This window comes from Dermacentor silvarum, chromosome 8 (assembly GCF_013339745.2).
Source record: "Dermacentor silvarum isolate Dsil-2018 chromosome 8, BIME_Dsil_1.4, whole genome shotgun sequence".
NCBI lineage: Eukaryota > Metazoa > Arthropoda > Arachnida > Ixodida > Ixodidae > Dermacentor > Dermacentor silvarum.
The window spans coordinates 48,494,372-48,517,453 of record NC_051161.1 but is presented as its reverse complement, the minus strand read 5'-3'; the positions used below and the strand labels follow the sequence as shown (position 1 = coordinate 48,517,453).

Below are 23,082 nucleotides of genomic sequence, written 5' to 3'. Positions count from 1 at the left end.
TCCATTTTCCGCAGTTTCGTACTGCCGTATGGAATACGCCTACTCTGCTTGGCACCAATAGAAGCACATTGCAGCAGCAGCAAGAGTTTGCCAGGTTAATGTTAATTGTGTTAATGCAGTAATATCTCTTAAAATCATCGTATACGGAGCATGTCAACGCTGTTTACTTGGGCAAAAACTGTTGCTCACATAGTCACCCCCATGGCGAACATGCGGTCATAGTCTTCGTGTGACGAGTGGTTCGGGATGACCATGCCGTTGGTGATGACCACTCGAGGGCTGGCCGGGGGGACGGGAACAGGCCGAGAGGGTGGCCCGAGTACATGACCAGCGTCTGCGACCTCGTCCATCTTGGACAGGTAGTTCATCACCAGCCAGAACTGCAGGCGCGGCGACGCGCAAGGATCAGTAAATGAAAGAGGGTGATTTGGATGAGTAAGTGAACGTACAGCTGAGCAGGCTATGCTAAAGATTCAACCTGAAAGTCTGCTAACTTGCTCGCAATCTTCGTTCTTTAGACGCACCCGACGAAAAAAAAATATGGCCGGAACTCCCTTATGGGGAATTATGGTAGTGCGAAGCATATAGTGGCTTCTCATTTGCGCGTTTATGAGCTAAACGTTCATTCTTCTCCTATATGTTAGATTAGGTTAGCACAGCATATCCCTGGTTGTTCTGGCGCATGACGTAGAAGTAACACTCATCTTCCTTGGTCTGGGCATATTTGCAGTCCGAGAGCAGGAGCAGCTGCGGAGAGTGGCTAGCGGCCCGCGGTGTCCAATCATTGCACCAATGAGCGCGCGCCTCCACGCCAGGTGCGCGTCAATTGGGCGGCGCCTTTAGAGGGGGAAGGAGGCGCAGCTTCGGACTTATGTTGCTGGTGACGTGGCCTTCGTGCTCAGAGGACGTAGGACTCCCAAAATATAGTATGGTAACGTCACTCACCTTAAATGAACCCTTAATTTATTATATATACACTGATAGTACAGATTGGCTATTTTGAAACTCCTAAATTAGCTTATCACTTCACATTTCTCACAAAATGAAATATTGATTTTTATTTTAAATTTTATTAATGAACTACTGCGTATATCCTCGTCATTTTTTAATATTGTAGGCATTATTAGGTCTAGTTTAAAACTAGCATTCCTTTGCCGAATTTGTAAGCGGAAAATTATTTTTTTAAGGTGAACCGAAAAAATTGAAAATGAATTTGCGTTACCTTGCTGAGCGCTTCCTATATAATGCTTCGCGCTGAAATATTGCGCTAGTTGCTACAGCTATGTAGTAGTAGTTGCTCTTGTAATTGCTATGGCTTTTCTTCGCTCCAGTGTGACTACGTGGAGACCGGATGGGTCTCGCTCGCATGCTTACCTGTGCCCAGTTGGAGAATACCTGCCCGTTGCCGCCGTAGGTGATCAGTTCCTCGGGAAACTGAGCCACCTGCGGGTCCAGGTTGTTCATGATCATGAGCATCACGGCGGCAGTCTGCTTCGTCTTGGCCGGGTACTCGTCGATCGGGTACGCCCTGCGACCCAAGTGGGAAAAGAAACACGTCCTTCGGGCGTTCAGTTTTCGGTCTGCTAGAAGCGTTGTTTCGAGTTCGTGTTGCCGGAGTAATTATTAAGGCGAAAGCCTTAGATGGATCATGGGTCGAAAATTTGACCGCCGGACGTTATGGCACCAAAATGGATGGTGCCACTATTGATGGTCGACCCACGAGCTTTGGTGTTAATTAAGGCACAGTTGATTAAGGTGGAGTTAATCAAGACGCTCGAACCCACGACGTTTGGTGGGACTCGAATGCACGACCTGTAGTGTTAATTAGGGTGAAGTTAATTAAGGCACTCAAACCCGCGACCTTTGGTGGGAGAAAACAAGTAATAGGAAGTAACAACGTTTTCGAATGAGAATGTCAAGTAACTTAATGAATGTCTCGTGAGCGCGCAGGCTTTCGCCTTAATCCTCTTTAGTGTATGCTAAAGTGACTGCCAACGTTTTTTTTTAACTTCGTTACTGAAACGTTTGGGAAAGAATCACGGGGGTCCTGTTTTCGACAGATCGCTTACGGGAATACTTTCAGTTTCGCGTGGGGTAACGCGCAGCGCGACTCCTTACTAGAGCGACGGGCATCGCGCGGATGCACTCGAGTACTGTAAGACGTGAAAGTATAGCGTTCATAGGGGTTTACGTCATTGCTTTCGTCATATCCACTTCCGTCGGTTCAGCCATTCAGCTTTCCTCTTATATCCAAGAAGGCGATCTATTGAGACTAACGCACTTCCTTATGATACATTTTGGGAAGGCCCACGGTCCCATCTAAAGCAAGCTTTGAGAAAGAGATGCGAACGAGGCATAAATAACACAAACACTAAAAGCAATTCGAGTAGTAGAAACAAAAGACAAACAAGTGAACGCCTTTTACCATTCCTTCTCAGGTATGTATTACATAAATTGAGCACTAAAAAGCCATCCGAACGTGGCAAACATATTTGACAATGCATTACTGTTACGAAACAACACAGACAGTTTTTTAGCGAGCAATCCAGCTGACAAAAAATGAAGCCTTGTTACTAAATTTGAGCGAAAATAAAGCAGCGATAAGTACAAGGTATCTTAAAGCTTCTAGAAGAGAAACTTGGGTCACTTGTTAGGCACAGCTCCTTTGAGTAATCCGGAACGTTCGTGCAGGCTGCGATGAAATTTCGTCTCTTCAAATTCAAATCGAAATCTTTATTTCCATGTCAAATGTCGGGGCGCATAGCCAAGAAAGCCACCAATGGCTTGTCCAAGGACTGCGCTTTGTAAACGTGGCTAATACATCGCCACGTTTAGCCAAGGAAGCTTTTGTGTTCAATGATAACGTGTCTTTATGTGTGCGCATATAATTCCTTTTTCTCCGCTTCTATTCCGAGTCATAAAAACTGTTTCGTTAGTGTTCCGTCATTTTCTTTCCTGATTTGTAAATTATTTCCTTAGCTCGTGACTTTTCTTTTCCCCCTTGGTTTGTCGTTTCATTACCTTTTCTTTTTGTTTATCTCTTTTTTTTTCTATTATTGTACAATTGCGTTTTAGTAGCCAACATTTTTGGATTGCCGGCTGTTTAGGTAGATATATCTTAGTAGATAAAGTTATCACACAGCCAATAAACAAACACAACATTGATCTTTATCCGTTCAATCCCCCTGCGAGCTCCGGGATCGATCGTCGTGCTGTGCTTCTTGTCACTTTGGCACCAATCTGTCTGCGCCCAGGGTGGCAGTGCCTCCTAATTGATTATCGCATCCGTCACCCCGCAGAGGCCAGCGTACGCGCGAAGCAGGCTCGACTTGAGAGATCGCAGCCACCGATCCATACATGGTGCTCATGCGTTGAGCAAAAGCAACGTAGCCGTTCGATCTACTCGTATAATGTAACAGCGCGACTAGAAACAGGCACGGACCCGAAGAGCAGACGGAAACAAACAGACGAAAACAAGCGCTTGTCTTCATCTGCTCTTCGGGTTTTTTTGACACTGTCTGAAATCGGCCTGTAACCATTTGGATTAAGTAGGTCCGGATGGCCTAATCTTTGACGTTAGACTGAACCAGTCGAGCTGCACTTTCGCCAACAAAAACGCGCGAGCAGGACATAGAAAGAAAGAAAGAAAGAAAGAAAGAAAGAAAGAAAGAAAGAAAGAAAGAAAGAAAGAAAGAAAGAAAGAAAGAAAGAAAGAAAGAAAGAAAGAAAGAAAGGTTATAAATGAAAGTTATAAATGAAAGGTGGGTACGTTAATCATGCAGATCGAGCCCTTGATGGCTGCCCAGCACTGGTGGAAGGAGAAAGTGAACAAAATACAAGCGCCGCTGTCAGAAGATTACACGAACTAGCGTAGCTGACTACGTTTTGTTGAGCGTCATTAACTAGCTCTTTGGGTTCTGCCGCATGTTGAACGTTTCACACTGACGACAGCTCTTATATGGTCCTTGCATGCACTTCTGCAGGGCCGGTATTTTGTAGCGATGCGTTTAAAGTAATAATGACTTATCGCGCTTATCGCGCTTTGTCAGTGGTCAGAGCGACGGTCCGCTCACGATATCAACGTTGATAACGCGAGCGGACCGTCGCTCTGACCACTGACAAAGTGCGATAAGCGCGAAAAGGCATTATGACATTAAAGGCATCGCTACAAAATACCGGCCCAGTTGCATATTATCACGCTCCATGTGATAGCAATAGCGCAGCGCTCGGCGCTGCCACGGCTAGCCATGTCGGTGCGCATAAAGCAGTCCAGGGGTCCTATTCTGATTTTCAAATTACACCGCGTTGTCGAGTTCGCCGTCTTGTACGCTCTGATTGGCCCTGAGGGTTGCTACGGCGTCTCTGATTGGCCCGCATCGAAATGTGACAGCCGTCTTGTCACGACACGAACGGCATCGTGCTCTGACGTACAGCGCAGGAACACGACAAGGACAAGAAAACACATGCCACACAACGCGGTTCTGCTCCTGTCCGTCTCGTGTTCCTGCTATTAACGTCCAATCATCAAAATGTTTAATTGTTTAAATGTTTAACTGAAGTTGCAATTCAATTTTATGAAATACACTAAGTTGTTATGCCCTATCCATCACGCTCCTATCCATCACTCTCATTTTACCATACCTAAGAGTTTGTTACGAGGTGTCGTTTATGTCAATAGCTATATACGAAGAACACGTGCAACGGGAACGCTTGCACTGGTGCGATATAGACGTGCTCGTCCGATGGCGTGGTTGGCGCTTTAGCGTAATATCTTATAAATATTGCGTGCCAACTGCCAGGCACACATACGTGCACGCATTATTACAATGATTTTGTGTGTGTGTGTGTGTGTGTGTGTGTGTGTGTGTGTGTGTGTGTGTGTGTGTGTGTGTGTGTGTGGTGTGTGTGCGTGTACGTGTGCGTGTGCGTGCGTGCGTGCGTGCGTGCGTGCGTGCTTGCAAGCGATGCATGTGCATGTCTATAGCCCTGTTACTGCGGGTATTTATGGATAGCTCACTTCATGGCAATGGTGGGCATGAAGCGGTACATGTAGATGTGGCCGTAATCCGACAGCTCCTGCGCGAACTCCGGCGCAAGCGTTTCATGAAGTGGCGGAGGGAAATACCGCAGAGCATTCTTGAGGGCGGTCTGAAATAGAAAAGGGGAAGAAAAAGATGTGTGTGTGTGTGTGTGTGGGGGGGGGGGGGGGGGGGAGAGTGGAGACAAAACGCATTCGTGAGAACACTGCTTATAAATTCGAAGTGTGTGTTCCTTGCGACGTACTTAGCATTCTGTGCGGACAAAGGTGATTGAAAGTATATTTCGTTGACTGTTTGGAGTTCTCAAAAAATGAACATGAACTAATCATCGTCATTATCCTATTTCTGTATCATCATCATCATCAGCCTATATTTATGTCCACTGCAGGACGAAGGCCTCTCCCTGCGATCTCCAATTACCCCTGTCTTGCACTAGCTGATCCCAACTTGTGCCATGATAGCATGTCGCGGCAAATCCTGACCCGACACACAACCGCACATGCTTTGCCAGGCAAAGCGTGCCGTATCAGTAGCTGCTGCAACTGACCGAGACGTTCGGTTTCTAACTCACTCGCGCTTGTCGTCATGGGGCAAACGTTTCCATCTGATGTGAAAGCGGGGCCGCCTTAGTGTAGCGCGGCTTTGGAAGGGATAAAGGAGACTATCACCGAAAGGCGGAGGTGGTGGTCACTTGGTCCCGCAAAAACGCTATATAGCGTGCCAGTCAGCGCGGTCACAGTGGTTGAACGTCATACAGTGGGCGTGCCGTATACGAATCAGGGGTGTTTGGTACCACGAGACCACCACGTCAGGTTCTTTTGAATTGGTCGCATGAAAATGTAACGTAATTAATTATTTGTAACTCTCTCGACTAATTGAGGATCCATACCGTTATTACTGGGGTAGAATGATATATATCAAACAGTAAGAGCATCAGTGTCAAGGAAGAAAAACGCAGCCAGAGCTTCTAGCAGTGAACTACTTAGAAAAATAGTTTACAAAGATTTATATCTATCTATCTATCTAGATAGATAGATAGATATATTTGTCTATCTGTCTAGATAGATAGATAGATAGATAGATAGATAGATATAAATCTTTGTAAACTATTTTTCTAAGTAGTTCACTGCTAGAAGCTCTGGCTGCGTTTTTCTATCTATCTATCTATCTAGATAGATAGATAGATAGATAGATAGATAGATAGATAGATAGATAGATAGATAGATAGATAGATAGATAGATAGATAGATATAAATCTTTGTAAACTATTTTTCTAAGTAGTTCACTGCTAGAAGCTCTGGCTGCGTTTTTCTTCCTTGACACTGATGCTCTTACTGTTTCCAGAATTTAGTCATCGGATGTTTGCTATACATTGCTTTTTTTCTTGGTTTTTTTATGTGTGCTGCACCAATTGACTGCTTTAGTGTACGAATTTCTTTATTTTAATTTTTTATATGGATACGTTTATTATTTAAAAAAATCTTTCAGGTCGTGGGCCACTGTAACGCGCTTAAAGTAGCAAATAAAAAGAATAATAACAAATCAACAGTTTCAGCGCGAGCGAATAATTAAAAAATTGTGAAATAACACTCTACAGAATAGAAGACCACCAACTAAACTTATCGACACACTTAGTATTTACAGTTTCAAGGGCCAGACTATTCCGTGTCTCTGGAGATTCTGAGGGAGAAAAAAAAAACACTTCAATCTGCTGCAACGCGAGTTAAGTGGTCTATAAATGTGGTTATTATGGTTAGTTCTAGCTGTGTATCGGTGAGGCATCCTTATGTATTCATATCTATCTACGTCTACAAAAGCAAGATATAACGTAAAAGGCAACTTCGAAGTTAAGTGTATCCTCAGGGTTTATCAACAGTAGTACGACTCACTTTTCGAAAACAAGAGTGAATGTCAGGACATACCTCGGTCTCTTCCGGTGTTAGGGGAACGCTTCTATCAGGAGCGTGGGCAATTTTGGGGTTCCTCGACCTGGGCGGAGGCAGAGGGTCCAGGGGCAACCCCGAGCAGATCTCTCTCAGTGAGCTCATCTTGCAGATCTCCACTGGCAATCAATTCGACTTGTTAATCAGTTCGCCTGGCAATCAATTGAACAGCTAATCAGCTGGACTGACAATCAGTTAGACCGGCAATTAGTTCATGGAGCGTGCCGGCTCAGACTTGCGGAACATATATCTGCTTATGGCGACGACTGTCTTTGTCCAGGAAAGAATAACAACTTTATTGTCGCGACTGGAACTATATAAAGCACGTGGCCTTCGATACGTCATTGGTTGCCCAGCTGCAGCGTCAACTTCGCAATAGCGGGCGAAGGTAGCTCGGAAACTTGGGAGAAGGAGAGAGACAGAGTATGAAGAAGGTAGGGAGGTTGAATATTTTTGTGTCACCTATGGACAACAAAATTCGCTATAAAGTGTCATTTTTATAACAGCCCAATGAAAAGAAAAGTCTAAACCAACATAATTTCTAATGCACACTTCTTTTCCATCCAAATTTTCAATTTCCAGTACATTTTAAGCGATAGGTGATTGTAGCATTGAAAGAAACCTTACATTCCGGCTCAGTGATTCCTGATTAGGAGAGTGATTAGGGGTAGGAAAGTGATTCCGGGGTATTAGGAACATTGTTTATCTGTTCTTTGTCGCTGCCTGTAAAATATAGGCATTGAACCTCATCAAGCCTTGTTGTCTCTTTGTTCGCGGTCTTGAACAACATCAGAAGTGTTGAAATTAAGCTGAATCGAATTACTGACAAATTCTGGCGTGTTGTCGCGTTCCGCCATGTTGACATTTCGAGCCAATCGGAGAGTGCGTAGCAGCGTTGTGAGCCAATCGGAACTGACAAGATGGCGAACTAGAGAATATGGCTGAATTCGACGTTGTTCAGAATATAACACCCCAGCTCCGAAGCGGAGTTTTGGAAATGGGATGATTGAAGAGCTGCGGTCGCTCCTTAAACTATCTCTCCCGCCAGCACTTTCTGGACGAGTTGGTAGTCCGCTCCGTTAGGCACCGTCAACGGTGAACCCGGGCCGTCCTTCGCGGCTCACTGGATGCTCTCGTATAAAGGGGGGGGGGGGGGGGGGTACTTGTTGACAGACCAACACCTGTAGCACGGAATGAATGCTACGTCATTCCGCATTGCCATGGAGTTCTTTACGGACGAAGGCATAAATAATGGTGTCATCGCGAGGATGACGCCAAGACAATGCCATTGAAGAGCCGGAGTTGTAAGCGTGCGTCGCTTCTTCCTAGCGTATTATACCGTTCGCGTGAATGCGCCAACGCGTCAAATAATCTTACTGTCGCGCCGCATTCATGCAAACTGGGGATGACGCACTTGAAAGAAGCAACGTATTATGTAATTGCAACACGTTCAATTGTAGTTGTAAGAACAGATGTGCACGCAAGCAGCAATACAAATCAATGCGCGAGACCCTCAACCACCGCCTTCGTACGATACACGGCTCTGGAATCTCAGAGCCATGAAACCACGCCTGTGTTCTGACAACCCACGAATTTAAAGTGGGCCTCACTGCGTTGTTAACGTCCTAGGAGATAAGCGTCGTCAGGCGCACATTCGCTTCCTGAAACGGACAGTCGACATCACTTGGTTCATTCACCAAAGTGTTATTTACGGATCTATAGTTACAGCGATGGACTGCAAGTTCGAAACGTTATTGCGATACACTTTTGAGACTCGGAGTCGAGCAGATGACTCTGCGTGTAGATATGTGTGCTGCAAACGTGCAGAAGAAGCAGAATAGGCAAACCTTTGAAACTGCAGATGGCGTGGGATTTTATCTTGCATGCCGCAAGTTGACGGTTGTAGCTATCAAATGCTTTCGAATCGATATACTTATGCGGGATGTTTTTGCAAAGAGTGCAAAAAAAAATTCTCAACAGAAGCTACTAAAAAAACGAATTTCAGAAACTGGATTATTGAGAATGGTAGACGTCAGAAAACAGGTCGTGTTCTATTTGCCGATTAATTAGTTCAATAATAATAAACAATCTATTTATTAAGCGCTGTTATGCGGCTACTGACAACGTAATGTTTGTAGCTACTGACGAGGTGATGTCATACCAATCTTAAAATCACGCAAGAAGTCCTTCTCCTAGCCCCTGCAGCACGAGAAGGTTTCTCACTTTTTCCGTGTGAAACTGGAGCTTGGTTTTTGAGGGGCGCAGAAGACCACGCGTTCGCGGGTCTCTCTAATAAAGAGCTTCCCATCGCAGAACCATTGTTAAACATAAAGGTGGGCGGTATAGTCCAGTGCGTTTCTAACGATGCCACATTCTCTACTTCGCCTTATACAATGGCTTACGTCTTGCGGAGCATGCTTCGTGCTACAGGTTGCGTACCAACTGTCGTTTTGGTACGCCATACTTGGTACGTTTTAGCTGTTTTTTTTTCTTCCGACTTCTTTACGTCCCTTTTCATGCGTTCAGGTTCAACCACCGGAACCGCTTTTCACTTTGTTCTCCCCTGTAATCAGCACCGAGAGCAGGCTCAAGTTGAGTCGCGTCTCCAATGTCAGCAGCCGGCAATCTTGCCGGAAGACAAGCTTCTCTGCGTTTTTCATGAATTTTAGTGTATGAGGAAAGAGAGAGAGAAGCTCTTTATTGGAAGGCAGAAATATTTGACGGCGTGCATATGGCCGATGACATGCTGCTCTGCAAAATTAGGGAAGCGTATTAAAAGATTGGTGATCACTTGGGGTTGGGGAAGATGGAAGGATAGATAAGATGGCACCTATCACCAATCCGAGGGCACCGCACTTCTTATGAGTTGTGAATGCGAAAGCATTAACGTTCAATTGAACGCCACTGAGCGGAGATAGATAGATAGATAGATAGATAGATAGATAGATAGATAGATATATATATAGATAGATAGATAGATAGATAGATAGATAGATAGATAGATAGATAGATAGATAGATAGATAGATAGATAGATAGATAGATAGATAGATAGATATCGCGCTTTGAAAAGTGACACTCGTAAAAACTTGTTATTCTACTTCAATATTTTCTTGGCGTCTTCACGTACTGTTAGTCTTGAGCACGCCTTTGAGCACAGAAGTGACCAGGTTCTCTGTGAGCATCAAATCGTCCTTGGATCCATACGTGCAAACCAACTTGTAGCAGTTTTTCTTATGCTATAGTCTTCCTTCGCTCTTTTCCCCGCTTTGCGGTTTGTATATTTTTGGCCGTCTATGGCTATATTGAGACACTAGATTGAAAATTGCATTGAGTGTAATTGCAACAATGTTGTGCGAGACCAGGAAGAAAAAAAAAACTGATCACACATCCACTAAAGATGAATGAGTAAGTAAGTAAAAATGTCCGATGATCCGTTTCGAATCCTGCAATGTGCTGCTGTGCGCTGAATTGCAGATATAACAAATTCGGGGAATCTGCGGTCTTAGTTTTCATATTCTGCGTAAGCGGAGGCATTGGGGAAAGTCGTGTTCCGGCTTTACTCAATGAAGCAACCTGACATGCTTACCATTGTGCAATTCAGTGGCAGAAAGTGTTACAGACATTGATATTACCGAAGCACCGTGCACTGTGGGAATATAGTAATATACAACATTCGAAAAGCTAAGCATGAAAGAGTGGGCTCAGGCTTTATTATAAACAATAGCTCAGAAAGACGCCACCTTCACAGTCTAAGTTTTCTTTAAACGAGCAGTATAAGCGTCTTTTATTAAAGCACTACGGATTTGCAGTTAGTATTATTCAGTATTTGGCTGCTGACATTTCTTACGACGCAGAAGCGTAAGCTTTGGTACATTCTTAAGAACAAAAACAATAGCTATACGTGCTTCAGGCTGAACGAGGTATGTTTCATATTGGAACCCAGAACGATAGCCCGCCTTGCTTTCATCTTACCAGAGAAAGGTAGTTCCAAAATACATGGCGCTATTTTGGAAATAAAAGAACAGCTGTCGCCAGAACGAAGCTCCGAGTTCAACCCATATCTTAATTCTAAGAAAACGTCGAAGCACAATATAAAGTCGAATGGTCGTATTCTTGCCGAAACAACCTGAACGAACGCTTGTGCCAAGTTCAGGCAGCTGGCTCACGTTCTCCGGCGTTACAGGAGATGAAAAACAAAGGCATTGCGCTACGACTTCCTTTTTCAATGTCCTTCGAATCACTCAATTGTTAGTACACGCCCACGCAATGCGAGGTTTTAAAGAAATGCTTCACTCACTCGCAAATAAACAAACGGTCTGTGCGCGTGCATGTTTTGCAACAGATAAACGCACACTGCGCAGTTATCGCAAAATGACAAGTATGTACAATTATATTGATGACCAATAGCAGCAGAACTTAATTTTTGTAACGAATTTTTCAAGCGCCGTCTGGTGAGGGCACCTCGACAGAACAAGCGACACGTAAGCGTGCGTGTTTCGCAGCGCAGAAACAAAAGCGCACTGCACAGTTACCGTAAGCAGAGACGTATATATAATGCAACAGAAAGTCAATAGAATTACAACTGATATTTTGGAAGGATTGTCTCTTTGGTGTCAGTGCACTTCAACAGAACAAGTGGCATATGTACGCATCCATGTTTCGCAACGCAGGAACTATAGCCCGTACTGCTGAGGTATCGTGGACAGAGACGCATGTATAACGCAACGTAAAATCAATAGAAACTCAACTAGTATTTTGTAAATACTTTTGTAAGTGCTGTCTCTCTGATGTGAGCGCACCTCAACAGGCTAACGCCACAGCAGCGGTCGTGGATGATGTTCCAAGCGTTGCCACTCCAAGTACCAGCGCCCTTATTCATAATGCGGCGTCGACGGATTTCCTTCATGTCCCATCGTTGGTAGCCGTTGCTGAAGGTGTTAGCAATAACAAGTGCGTTGCTTCAAGTATTCTTCGCAGCAAACTTCTCGCAGAAAGTGCGGATAATGACATCTTCACAGAAGCATGGAGCACACATTCGCCAAGTACGCCATGTCCTAGGAAAAATAAAGCACGGCATTTTGCTCCATATCAAGAGAAAGTTTGTTGAATGCAGCTGAACGTCAATAAAGACGCGACATATTTTTGATGACGACTTCGGTGAGGGCTGATTTCTGCGGTACATCATAAATAAAACGTGAAACACGATCAACGACGAAGTGTAAGTGATAACGTGCCGCTTAAAGTAATTCTTGTTGTGGGATGGAATGTGGAGGTAATCGAAATGGGGCGCTGTGGGCGCTTTGTAACTGCCCCGCCAAAATGATGCATGGAATTTCATTGAATCTCGCAAGAAAGTATGCTGCATGCAACAAAATGTCAATAGAAACCCCAATGAATTGTAAGTTTGGTAAGGGTTGTACGCCTGGTGTGCAAACACCTTCACAGTGCCACACGGGGCAGTGTGAGATAGAGAATAGAGAAACAAGAAGGAAAGGCAAGGAGGTTAACCAAGGTTTCGCGGTGTTGGCTGCTCTACACGTGGGACAGTGGGAAAGAAAGATAAGGAAGGAGAAAAGGAAGGTCATTGTGCGCGCAATCATAATGAAAGTTCACTCACCTATAGGTTCACTCCTGATGCATGTTTACTCACAAGTGCTAATCTAGTCCGACTGCCCTCAAAAAGCACATTAGCGCTTTGGTGCCCTTGAGCATACTATAGAGAATTTCGGCCAGGGTCCCGGGATCTTAGCTTCCGAGATCGGTATATCGTCTAAGCGGCTAAGACTCATACGCAGAACATCTCGTTGAAAGTTATAGGTTGGAGAATGGCACAAAATGTGTTCTATGGTCTCATCCCATCCGCACGAGTTGCACACGGCGCTGTTGGTTATTCCGGCAAGGAATGATGAGATTAGGCTAAAGGGGCGGAGACGACACAGGGATGGTTCACAGGTGTAATAGCGTACATCAAGTTCGCATTTATGGTTGGACTCCCATGGGGAGATAACCATCTCAATGGATTTATCAGGTAGCCGAGTGAAGCTATACCTCAAGGGCAATGTCTGTCACGTGACGTCATGACGGAGAGAGAGCGAGAGAAAACAAGAGGTGGCTGCAGCATGAGCCTTATGGAAGAAATATTGGACTTCTCAAGTGAAAGAGAATGTCACTTTCGCTCTCGCCTCATCGCTGATCATCATCCTCTTTTGCGCTTGCCCAAAAGTGACAAACCACACCAGGACTACCGTAGTTTCGTGGGTGCGACCAGGCTCTGCATATAAACATCGCGTGCCACGCAATCAGGCGCATTACAATAACGTAACTCTGTAAAATCGACAGAGTTACAGAGTTACGTTATTGTAACTCTGTAAAATCGACGGACGACGACGAAGTGTGTCTTTCATAGAACGCTTGTACCCTTGTCTCGTTTTGTTTCTCTGCAAAATCGGGGAGCTGCCGCTCCCTTGTTGCGGTAATGAATGAAGAAGCCGTCGAGGACCTTCCTGGCGCCCAACCATCACGTCGGGTCACGTCCAGGAAACGTGGAAACGCGTCAAGTGACACGGACAGCGAGGCAACCGAGTTGTACTCGTACTCGGACAGCGTCGACTCGTCGGACGACGATTTCACGCTTGTCATGAGCCGAACTACTAAAAGAAGACTGCTACGGAGGTCATCATCGGCAAGTGTCTCCACCGTGAAGACAACACCACAGCGCTGGCCGTACACGATGCTCTTCATGCCCGTGGACCCTGTGTCCAATCTGCGACTCCTGAACAGGCAAGTCCTTTCTGCGTTTCTTGAGGGAATCGCACCAAACGAGATCAAAGACGTGAGAATAAACGCACGGAAGAATGTACTCGCAGTAGACGTTCTACACCGTAGTGCGCTGCAAAGCCTGCGGCACGTAACGGAGATCGACAAAGTGAAAGTGCGATCCATGATTCCTACAGGCTGCAATAGCACTGTCGGCGTCATTTATGATGTCGATATTTCTATACCAACGGACGACTTGCCTATATTAATAAAGCCAACTACAGAAGGCACTCTTATCGCGCACATCGCAAGACTTGGCAACACACGTTGCCTGAAGCTTGAGTTTGAGGGAGACAGCCTTCCCTCACACGTCAAAGTTGGCCACGTCCGCCATCCAGTCCGGCCCTACGTACCGAAGCCCCTGCAATGCTACAAATGCTGCAAGATGGGACACGTAAAAGGTGTCTGTAGGAACAATCTCGTGTGCCCACGGTGCGCTGAATCTCATTCGGAAGAAGCCTGCCGCGCAACTGTGTTAAAGTGCCCTAACTGTCATGGTAACCATGAGGCCTCATCCAAGGATTGCCCGCGGGTGAGGAACGAGCGAGCAGTACTCAAACGTATGGTACGGGACCATTCTACACACAGAGAGGCTGCCGCTACTCTCAGGCGGCGACGACGACATCGCCACCGAAGAGCATCACGAAGAGTTGCATCTACCGATAGAGATACACCATCTTCCAGCAAAGCGGCTACCATACCAACGCCGACTTCCACAAAGACGGACACTGCGACAACGAAGAAAGGGGCAACACTCGCTCCTCCTGAAGAGTGGCCTACACTTCCACGAGCACAACCTGCCTCGAAGTCACATCAAATCGCGCCGCCCTCGATGACTTCACAAACCGCTGATGCGACGGCAACTGAGGATCGCCAAGTCATAGCGATGTTGAAGTCACTTATGGACGCCATGCGCATTCTACTGAGCAGCATGAAAACGCCGTCGGCGCAGAGCGCACTGCAGGTGCTGGACACCTTGAGTCCGGTACTTGCGGCTCTAGGGTAAAACCACAGCCCGAGAGATGGCGTCGTTTCAAGAGGAGGTCAAGAATGCATCTGTCTTTCAGTGGAACGCAAGAGGGCTTAAGTCACGCATGGCCGACTTTAGACAGTTTGTCTTTACGCACCAATTCCCCATTATCGTGATATGCGAGCCAAACTTGTCAGCTCCCATCAGACTGTCCGGGTATGAGTGCTTTATGTCCTCTACCCACGGAGAGTGCAGCAAGATTGTTGTGTTTATACGCCGTGACTTGACTTATGTGCATCACCCAGTGCCTCCTGACGAAGTGAATCAATATGTTTGCTTGACAGTGAAGAAGAAAAAGCTCACGTTTACAATTCTTGGTGCCTACTTATCTCCAGCAAGTCGCCTGGATTGTGAGCGCTTACAGGGAATTTTGACATCGACTCCACAGCCGTGGGTGATCATTGGCGACTTTAATGCCCACCATTACCTATGGGGAAGCTCCAAAGTGAACTCTAGAGGCAGAGCATTGGTGTCCTTTGCCTCTGAACGCGAACTTTGCCTGTCAAATGATGGAAGCCCCACTTATCTGCGTGGATCAGTGTATAGCAGCTGCTTGGACCTTACCTTCGTTTCACGTTCGTTTTCGAGAAGAGTGCACTGGTTTTCGGATTTAGAAACGCGAGGTAGCGACCACATCCCAACTTATTTGAAGATTGAAGGTCTGACTAGCTCCAGGTCCCCCAGAGCCGTCCATTGCACCGATTGGCCTAAATACAAAATAATCATGGAAGACTGCTGTCGTGACGGTACCTCCTGCAACCTAGAGGGCGCGATAAAGGATGCCATAGAAACAACCACGCATTCGCCTTTGAAGAGTTCTGCCCGCACCAATTTCGACATCGAACTCGAGAAACTTCGAGCAATTCGCCGTCGTGCGGAACGAAGATATAGACGCACGAAGTCCATCCATGACTTGAGATTGGCTAGACGAACACAAAAGAAAATACAGCGTCACATGAACAAGCTGGCTTCCCGACAATGGGTATCCTTTTGCGAGTCCCTGGATCCGCGAAAACCTTTATCGCTTATATGGAGGACTGTTCGTGGCCTTCGCACAACCTTTGGTCAGCGCCACCCGTTTAAATCTCTGGCACTACATCTACAATGTAGGGAGATTGATGTCGCTGAATCTTTCTGCAGAAAGATTGCTGGCGAGGCAAATTCCGATGGAACGGGAACGCTCGACCACCCACTGTTCTCACGCGATCCCCGCATGGAGTGCCCGTTTTCTATGGAAGAACTAGAAGCTGCGCTGGCTTTGTGCAGGCGTTCTTCAGCGCCAGGACCTGACGGCATTACGTACCGTGCCCTGTGTAACCTAGGAGACCAAGCTCGGAAAGCACTCTTGCTCCTATACAACGACTCCTGGCAGACGGGTACGGTTCCGCAGGAATGGAAGTCAAGTCGCCTCATTCCACTTCTCAAAGCTGGCAAGTCGCCTTTGGACATTTCCTCATACCGTCCTATCGCACTTGCAAGTTGCGTTGGAAAAACAATGGAAAGAATGATTTTAACACGTCTGGAATGGTACTTAGAGTACTATGAAATCTACCCAGACGCTATGACCGGATTCAGGCGTGGCCGTTCGTCTACAGACAACGTTGTTGACTTGGTAACATTTGCGCAACACCAGAAGGCCTGTAAACGACTATCTGCTGCTCTGTTCCTAGACGTTAAAGGGGCTTACGATAATGTCACCCATGAAGCCATCCTTGGCGCGTTAGAAGCAGTAGGACTTGGTGGTAAGATATATATGTGGGTGCGCAGCTACTTACAGAGAAGATCATTCTACGTGCACACTGAAAATGGCCCGACATCCGAGCATTACGGTAGCCGAGGAGTGCCTCAAGGCGGAGTGCTTAGCCCGACGCTTTTCAATCTAACCCTTATTGGATTAGTTGACAACCTTCCAAGCACCGTACAACTTTCCATCTATGCGGACGACATCTGCATTTGGGCATCAGGTGTAACACGACTTCAGCTTCGCGCTCGGCTTCAGAAGGCAGCCACAATGACATCTTGCTACCTTCGTCAACAAGGACTTGAAATTTCATGTGGAAAGTGCGCAATGGTGGCATTCACCAGGAAGCCAATGTCTGCTTACGGAATATCAATTAACAGACAACTTATACCATACAGCAGAAGTCACAGGTTCCTGGGAGTCGTAATTGACAGAGACCTGTCTTGGACTCCGCACGTGAATTACGTGAAAAAGCGGCTGTCTGCTATTTGTCGCCTGTTCAGGTTCCTTGCAGGAAAAAGTTGGGGAGTATCCATACACGGTATGTTACAGCTGTACATGGTGCTGTTCGTTGGATTCCTTCGGTACAGCCTGCCTGCAATATCCAACACCTGCAAGACTAACCTCCGCATGATTCAAAGCATTCAAGCCCAAGCCCTTAAGATATGTCTTGGCCTACCACGCAGTGCGTCAACGGCTGAAACCATTGCCATTGCCCAGGACTACCCAATCACGACGCACATTGCCGTTGAGACAATGCGTACGCATCTCAGACACTATGCTAGGACCCCTTCCCACCACCTGGCGAGCCTCACTGCTGAAAGGACCTGCTCGACATTTAGCGCTACTGTCAGTGCACATCGTGCATCGTTTACTTCAGGGTACGCACCTGCGGCCAAGCCAGTGCTTCCTCCGTGGTGTTTGAGCCGTCCACAAGTACATATAACGATTCCAGGACTACAGAAGAAATCAGATGTACCGGCCCCTGCTCTAAAACAACTGAGCTTACTCCTCTTGCATGAAAAGTACAGCAACCACGTGCACATCTATACCGATGGATCGACTACGTCGTCCAGTTCTGGTGGTGCGGTGGTTATACCAACGCGAGGAATGACACTGCGGTTCAAGACATCGCATGTCACGACCTCAACGGCAGCAGAACTAACGGCTCTGCGTCGTGCACTAGAATTCATTGACTCTGAAAGACCTACAAAATGGGCTGTGTTTTCAGACTCAAAACCGGCATTACAGTGCGTGCAGTCAGTTCTCCGACGCGGCTGTCATGAACAGTTGACATACGAAACAGTGAAACTTCACCATCACGTCCAACAAAAAGGCCACGAGGTTGTATTTCAATGGGTACCTGGTCATTGTGGAATCAGTGGCAATGTTTCCGCAGACAACGCTGCTCGCACATCACACCAAGAGGAGCTCAGCGTTCCAATTCCACTTTCGAGGACAGACGCCGCAAGGCAGCTTCGACACCTGGCACGCAGTCTCTCACTGACCGAGTGGAACTCGCCAAACTTACGATTAACACGACTGCATCAATTAAACCCGTCACTGCAACTCCGACCTCCATTCGGACTTCCTCGACGTGAAGCTTCGCTTCTTTGTCGCCTTTGGTTAGGAGTTGCCTTCACAAAGGCATACTCTACATTAATTGGAGTGACCGACAGTGCAGCATGCGAGGTCTGCGGCACCGACGAAACTATTGACCACCTGCTGTGCCACTGTCCACGATATGCCCAAGAAAGACAAGAACTTGCTAACGCACTAAAAAAACTGGACAATCGGACGCTTTCCGTGCAGGTGCTGCTGGAACACCGCCCCCATCGCTCGTCGGCCCATAAAGCGGTGAAGGCACTTTTGTGCTTCTTGAGGACGACGGGCTTGTGTCAACGTCTGTGACTATTAGTGCACTAACACACGCGTCAGCGAACTAACCGCTCATTTCTCTTCTTTCCTTCCCTCCTCTCTCTCCCTGTCATCTTTGTGTTCCCTCTTCCCATTCCCCCGGTGTAGGGTAGCCAACTGGACGTTATCCTGGTTAACCTCCCTGCCTTCTGCCTTTCTCTTATTTCCTTCCTTGTAAAATCGACCCAGCCCAATTGTAGGCTCAAAGCAAAGCTCCGGAACCCAATCACGCTGAGGGGATTCACTCATAACCGACTTTCACTGTTGCGTCTCTGCTGAAGCACGGCATGGATTCACGGTAGCGATCTGTTGCCTATATAGGTGGCTTCTTGGCGGTCATGTACACCGTGCCGTGAAGCCACAATTGAACTCAAAAGTCACCTATGAGTTTGCTCTCCCACTATACGCCAGGATTTCAAAATTTTTGCTGCGGAGCATGAAAAAGCTACTTAATCTGCGTTACTGCACAGCTGGAAAGACCGAAGTAATCGTAATAATAAAGCGTCAATGCTACGAAATCCGGAAAGGGAGAGATATACTTCGAAGATAGTGAGGCAGGGAGGTTAACCGGAAAAGCATCCGGTTCGCTACCCTACATAGGAAAAGGGGGACGAAGTGACTAAACCACGAGAGAAACAGAGAGAGAGAGAGAGAAAAGAAAGGGAAACTTTATGTGCTTACGGCGCTGCGGTAGAACGAGGATATTTGGCTTGTCCACTCATTCATTTGAAGCGCTTTGCTGGAAATTGCTTACTTCCAGATCTGTGCTCATCACTGATTCGCTGAGCGTTTTCGATGACGGTGTTTTTTCACGGTGCTAGTGTTAGCTTTCGCCGCACTACTGGGTAAATCAACTTTGTTTTAGGCAACTTAGTTTGAGTTTTTTACAGAAAAAACAAACTGCCAACGACCAGACACCGTATCGCCAGACTGAAGTTACTGTAATTTATCCATGCATTCCATGTAGTCACCGGCTGGTACTTCTTCATCGCCCTGCGTTGAAGACAAAACTGGAAACAATGGCCGGGACTATTTCTGCACAGAACTCTTCAATCTTACCAGTTGCTCAGATCCTTATAGGTAGGCGCCGCCTTCAATTAAGAAGCCAGATACAGTGACTGACAGAATGCGTAGGGTAGTGGGAAAGGGGAGGGTCACATATTTTTTGTCACCTATGGACAACAAATTTAACTATAAAGTGCCATTTTTTATAATAGCACGAAGAAGAAAACTTGAGAAAACTTGAAATTATCAGCACTTCGAACCTGCACTTTTTTTTTGCAGCCGGATTTTACATTTCGAGTACTCTTTCAAGCAATATAGGCGACGACAGAATAATTAAAAAAAAGTTTATTTTTCTGGTCACTGCTGGCGTGTCAGTCAATTATCCCCCGCAGTGTACGTTTTTGGAGGCTAGAGTCATTCATCACTGAAAACAAAAAGAAAACAAGAAAAAAAATGCAAGGTATAAGAAGACAGCCAAATTCCGGCATGGTGTCGCATTCCGCCATGTTTGGTGTTTTGAGCCAATCAGAGAGGACGCGCATCCACCCTGTATGAGCCCGTGGGGCAGCTGCCACGATGGAGAATTCGACAAATTTAGCAGAATTCGGTATTTTCCGAAATAACACCACGGTTTTCCAGGCAGTGCGTTTCGAAACTGCCATGGCTGAAGAAACACTCGATCGCTCCTTAAACCTTCTTTCCCGCCAGCACTTTCTTGACGAGCTGCTCGTCCGCTTCGTTGGGCAGCGTCACAAGCAAAGCCGGGTCGTCCTTCATGGCTCGCTGGATGGTCTCGTAGGCGTACTTGTTGCCAGACCAACTTCTGCGGCACACCTGTAGCACGGAATAGAGGCTGAGTTATTTCGCGTCGTCGTGGGGTTATTTCTGAATTAAGGCATAAGAAAGGCAGCGTAATCAAGAGGATGAAGCGATGACAACTCTATCGAAGAGCAGGGATTATATGCGTTTGCTGCTTCTTCCTGCGCACTATATAGGGTGTCCCACGTAATAACTTGAGCCAAACTTCAAAAATATGCAAATGCCACGTAGCCGGACAGAACCAAGGTAATGTTGTTTGCCGTCGCTTGGAGATTCTCAGAGTCTAAATCCCGCCTAATTACCTAATTAGTCTTAATTAATTATTTCAATGTGTGTCCCAGCTAACGTTAGCCTAGCTGTTCAACTAAAAGAAAATATTACAAAGACGTGGTGGAAGATACAAGCAACGCGTTTTAAAGCTCGAGACCTTCAGCGCCTGCCTTCGGATGACACACGGCTCTGGAAACTCAGAGCCATGACGTCACGCCAGTGGTCTAACAAACCGTGAATTATTCAAAACGTATACTCACTCCGTTGTTGACGTCCCAGGAGAGAAGTGTCGTCAGCCGCCCGTCCGCCTCCTGAAATGGACAGTTGACATAGATAGTATAGTTCATTCATTGAACGAAATGTCATTCGCGAAGCTATAGTTATAGCGATGGCAACTTTTGAACATCGATGTGTAGAGATAGATCCATCAAGGCGATAGAGTCATCAATGCGACAGAGTTAGTGCTCGGAGACCTGTAGACGACCTCGCGATAGACCAAATGCGTGCGGGAAATGCGCAAAGAAAGTGGGACCGACAAACCTTTGAACCTGCAGATGACGCGTCATGTCATTTTACATACCATGAGTCGGCGACTACGCCACATGCATTCGAATCAATACAGCTGTATATTGGCGTCATCCGTATAACATTCGAAAATTGGGCTTGCAAAAGAAAGGAAAAGAAAAAGAATAAAAAAAAAAGATGTTGCATTATCTCGACGGTGCTAGAAAAAGTGCTGCTTCTAAATTTATTAAGTTCCTTTGTTTTGCTTTGTTTTGTTTATATTTCGTTGATTTCATTTGTCTACGTCACGTACTTGTGTATGCAGTTAGCTTTAGACCGGCATGTACCGTTGCTTATCGGTCTGATTATTAAGTATGCACCTTTTGATAATAAACGAATAAATATGATTGATTGATTGATTGATTGATTGATTGATTGATTGATTGATTGATTGATTGATTGACCAAACCGGAGAAAAAGAATTGAAAATGCGGGTAGGATGCAGCAAGTCGTCAACTTACTTACTTACTTAGTGTGAAAAAATGTCGCAGATAATAAATATGGGCAAATGAAAAGTACACATCTGCACTGGATACTCGAATACTATCGCATCAAGCGGCTTTGCTGTCCCGAGAAGCCACCGACGTGGTCTCCTTTGAACTAGGTGGGAAAAAAGATCCCACATTATATAATTCCACGGTGAAAGATGTGTGGTATGGCTTTAGTCTCGCCACGTGAATGATGTCACTTGCAGCTGACGACGATGCTGAGGGGGTCCGCGGGGAGGATTTCATATGTGACATCGGTAACAATTGTCGCACCACACGGTATGGACCAGTGTAACGCGGCTGTTCCGTATCAATATATATCATATGATTACAGCTGACGGTGGTCGGCTCCACACCCCTGTCAGTTGCACTTCGCTCCTCAAAGAGGCGGGACGTTTGTCGAGTGGGCCCCTCAACAACACTTTGCAATAGGGAGACGCGGTTTAAGTCATGGATCCGGGGCTTCACAAACAGATGCGACGTAATGGTAACAAATTTCTCTCGCATTCACAGCTAAATTGCCGCTGAAGATATTTTCCCACCTTTTATTTTCCACCATGCGCACTGACATTGACGAAAAAAAGGTGGCCGAATAGCGTTGCGTTGGCTGTGCAAAGAACTATTTGCGTTGGCTGTGCAAAGAACTATTTTTTTTAAATCTCTTTCTACTTATGTTATTGTGCTATCTGTGAAATGTCCTTGAAATACAGTCCATACGCCAGGGTATGAAGAATGTTATATACATCATATATACCATATCATTTTCTGCCATTTATTAATAACATTTTTTTTTGCAATTGACCACCCCTTGACTGCAAACTGCTGAATAGCTGCAATGTTTCACTGCACGAATCATCATCCTTCATTCATTTAACGTTGTAGAGAAGCCGGCGACATATCCACTTCACTCTATTACCTTAGTTACACCTTGAGAGAGGTATTACATAAAGGGGGGGGGGGGGGGATATGTCAGGACGTCATTTGCATAATGCATATTTGAGTCCATAGGCAAGAAAGTGAACTAGCTAAGTGTTAAATACGCTAAACACAAATACATAGACAGAAATGGCACAAACTAGGAGTACAGGGACAGATAAGTGCGTTAAACATAAGCCACAGTTGTTTTATTGTTGCCAACATCTCCAATTGATAATGAATCCATAAATCAACAAAATATTAGACAAAAGAACGACTCCTCTCTAACCTTGGTTCCGTCGAGGACACAGCCGAATCCTCCATTGATGACTTCTCCCCTGCAAAAAGTAGAAACAAGCTTGAAATGCAGGATGACATGCCTGAACGTTAATGTGTGGATACACTATAAGTCGCAACGAGTTTTAAAGGCCGTCGCAGGGTCTCCAAACTCCGACACAAAGTATGCATTTGCGTACGCGAAAGCAAGCCTCTTTAGTGAAATCATGCTCTTCTTCCATTATCATAGATTTACT

At 46.0% G+C, this 23,082-nt stretch overlaps 1 protein-coding gene and 1 long non-coding RNA gene across 5 annotated transcripts in view; one reads left to right on the top strand and one right to left on the bottom strand.

Annotated features, from left to right (window-relative positions):
- Window positions 1-23,082, top strand: part of LOC119461172 (vacuolar protein sorting-associated protein VTA1 homolog) — a 99,798-nt gene that overhangs the window by 58,372 nt on the left and 18,344 nt on the right. The window lies entirely within an intron of this gene.
- LOC119462656 (uncharacterized) lies at window positions 342-5,144 on the bottom strand. Its single transcript, XR_005194135.1, has 3 exons — window positions 5,018-5,144; window positions 1,375-1,528; window positions 342-380 (listed from the first exon to the last, which is right to left on the bottom strand). It is a non-coding gene; the product is annotated as an uncharacterized LOC119462656 (long non-coding RNA).